Source organism: Halyomorpha halys, unplaced genomic scaffold (assembly GCF_000696795.3).
Source record: "Halyomorpha halys isolate HHAL.00 unplaced genomic scaffold, Hhal_1.1 Scaffold3213.1, whole genome shotgun sequence".
Lineage (NCBI taxonomy): Eukaryota > Metazoa > Arthropoda > Insecta > Hemiptera > Pentatomidae > Halyomorpha > Halyomorpha halys.
In genome coordinates, this window is record NW_027113864.1 from 4,582 (window position 1) to 8,211 (window position 3,630).

Here is a 3,630-nt window from a genome sequence, read left to right on the forward strand (position 1 = left end):
TTTATTAGTGTTTATTTTCCAACCACATACCCAGATCACCTTCTCCACATAATAACTTTTAAAATGATTTCAAAGTAAATCGGGTTAGTAAATGGGTTTATACAGATGGATGAATAATACTTGGCTTTTCATAAACCAAGTTTAATCCTTACTAAGGGTTTTTTTTTTTTCCTGACAGAGTTTCCTTAAAGAATAAGAAGCCACGAGGAGGAAAAGAGGGAGTTTCCAATCTTGAGGAGTTTTCATTTAAACGAAACCGCTTAAGAGAGCGAAGCGAGGCTCCCCAGACAATCCGGGATTTTAGCGCTCACCTCTCAATGGTCTGAATAGCGGCTCTCCGATCCCTGGGAGGACCGAGAACTTCTTGCGCTAGTAAATTGCGCCTTTTGTCATCGAGGTCGGACAATGGAGTTGTGACTCAGTTTAAAACTCCCCCTCCCCAACGCCCTCTCGCGATAGAAATATAAACAAGGGGAGTGTTTTAATCAACGCGGGCCACAGGGCAAGGAGTGATCCCATTTGCCCCACCGCCTTCCTGTCATCACAATGGCCTCTCGCTCTGTCTTCACAACAATCATTTCTCTTCTCGGTTTTGAAATTAAAGGTTCCCCTGTGCTATATATCCTCCATGTAGTTTCAGTATGTGTTTTTATTAACATTATAACGATTTATTTTAGTACATTAGTTGAATGAAATGTGTTTAATAATAAAGACACTATCAACGCAAATTTTCACTTATCCTTAGTTATATATTTATTGTTTATACTTGCCCACGCTCAGTGGAGAAGCTCACCCCCTTCTGCACCCCCTTTTCCCAAAGGAAAATAAATAAAATAAAATTTAGTTCAAACCCTACGTAGTCCTTGGGTGTACTCCTGGCAGAACATACGGTTGTCCGATATTTCCTTTCCCTCTCACCTTCCCCAGAACTTTTAGGATGACAACTGCTACAACTCTCTTGTCCGGGACGTGCTAAAGAAACGTCACTGCACTATATCCCCACTTCCAGTGTTAATGACTGTCCATTGAAGTAGAACACCATAATTTTGAAAAAACACATACGATAACATTTATCATGTGGTGCTATTATATATCATATTTCGGTTCAAACAGTAAAGACAGAGGGCCTTTAAGCTATTATCACTTCACATTGAACAATCGTAACGTGTTCCAAAATCAAATTGTCGCCTTCAAAAAACCAAAATCCACTCGTCTGAACATTTCGCTCCTGTTTTGTTTTTCCCATGACAACCGTAACACCCCTTGTCTACGCAGATATCGCCAGTTTTTTTTATTCTACCATGACAACCGTAACACCCCTTGTCTACACAGATCTAGGCAGTGTTTTATTTCACCATGGCAACCGTAACACCCCTTGTCTATACAGATCTAGCCAGTGTTTTTATTTCACCATGACAACCGTAACACCCCTTGTCTACGCAGATATCACCAGTGTTTTTATTTTACCATGGCAACCGTAACACCCCTTGTCTACTCAGATCTAGCCAGTGTTTTATTTCACCATGGCAACCGTAACACCCCTTGTCTACTCAGATCTAGCCAATGTTTTATTTCACCATGGCAACCTCACTTTTATTTCCTCGTCAATTTTGTTTTTTTCCAGTTACCATAGAAACTAAATACATAAACCTATTTACCTGTTCAAACGTATTTCCTGCTATATTTATATTCATGCCGTTTTCCAATTTTAGGTAATTTTTAAATATTGCTCGATAAACTACCTTAAAGTCTCCTCTTCCCATTTTAATGAAATATTTCAAAAGGGATATAGGACCGTTGCTCCCCGGGGGTCTTAGTTTCAACTAGCAATAATGGAACCTCAGTAGACCTCCATTGGTTACGATATTGCCTCTCCGCAAGGTCCCCAGCTCATTATAAAATTTAAAGAACGCCCACTACAAAAAAAAAATCAAAAAACTCCTTAAAATGTAGGCCACTACACAAGAAGGAAACAGTGCGGAATCAAAATATATATTTGTATATATATTCATACTAAAAAATATAAATTTCAGAAATAGGGGTTATGATAAAAAAGGAGGGGGTCTTAGTGGGACGGGTCCGGCCGAGAAGGATTGCCTTTTTTTGTTTTGGTCTCTTCTTGTGAGATCGTGTCACGTTATACATCGACCAACCTACTCGCTACAATTGTTTTTTTGAAAAGTCAGATAAATAAAGCAGCCACGGAAGGCGGAAGAAGAGGGTTTCACTCCATTTTACAATATGGGTATTCATGATCTTTAGTTTAACATGTTAAAGCGTGTTAAATGGAAAAAATCATCTTAAATGGAGAAATATTTCCTTCTTTTACCAATTTACAACGATATAACATGGCTGAGAGTCTGTTACTAGGTCTGCTAAATGGAGAATGTCGTCACGAAACAGACCAGCTGAGCTTGTCACCGTTTTATTTGTTGTCGTGTTAGGTTACTCACTCGTACTTTGTTTTTTCTTTTGTCTTGTGTTTTGAACTTAAAAAAAAATATAATTAGTAGCCAAACCTTTACAGTTTTACTTTTCACTTATTTTAGGCATGCTGTAATAAATTACTGTAATCAAAACCTAGAAGTAAACAATAACTCGAAGTTTTGGAAGAAAAGGTTACTCAGAAATAAAGTTGCTCAGAGAATCCGCTAGGAGCTCTTATGCATTTAACATGACTTCAAATAGGGCTGCTCACAATCCTACACTTATAACATTTAACATGGTAAAACATTTTACATTTAACACAATATCATGAATACCCCTAATATTTACGCCTACACACAAACGGAGAAGACGTACTAAAGTATACATAATACATTTCTTGTATTATGCATGAACTAATAATGTTATTACACTTAATGAAGGGTACATAAAAAAAAAAAACTCCAATATTAATATCACCGAAATTGCTCACGTTTCTACTGCTAACAATTTGTTTTATTTTATCCGTATTTATTTCAAGACCTAGTTCCTTACTGGAGTTTATTAACGCGGTTGTATTCAGTTCTATAGTTTCATTGTCCTCATCTAATAATACCGAATCATAATACCTAAGCATCGGTACTTCACCATCCAAAGTTGAAACGGGTTTAGAAGGAATTCATCACAATTTTAATGACGTATTCTAATGCTAGATTAAATAAGATAGGTGATAAAGAAACGCCTTATTTTGAACCCGACCGAGCCAGGAATTTCTCAGAATAATGATTACCGATTCGTACTTCATTAAACGTTTTGGTCATGCACATCTATAAGAGATTTACTGACTTCTTTGCTATTCACTGTATCAGAATATTATACAGATCCTGACGATGGATAGAATCGTAAACCTTTTCGAAATTCATATAAGCTGATGAACTACTCCGTTGTATTCCAACTTTTTCTGTAATATTTGACGTAATGCAAAAATTTGATCAATAGTTGAATGGTCCAAAACCACATTGGTAATATCCGATCATTTCTTCAGTAAATTCCGTGATTCGCCTAGTTAACATTTTAGAGATTCGCTCTTTACTAAGCCCTACAACCTTACACACCCATCTTACACGCCGCAATGCTATAACTTGAATTATATTTACGGGGTGTAGGTCCCTTAATTCAGCGTTGTGTAATCTTCTAAATTCTCCC

General features: G+C 37.1%; 1 pseudogene; it reads right to left on the minus strand.

Moving 5' to 3' along the window:
- Window positions 1-1,762: 1,762 nt before the first annotated feature.
- On the minus strand, window positions 1,763-1,884 carry LOC112211833 (U4 spliceosomal RNA; annotated as a pseudogene).
- Between the last annotated feature and the right edge of the window lie 1,746 nt (window positions 1,885-3,630).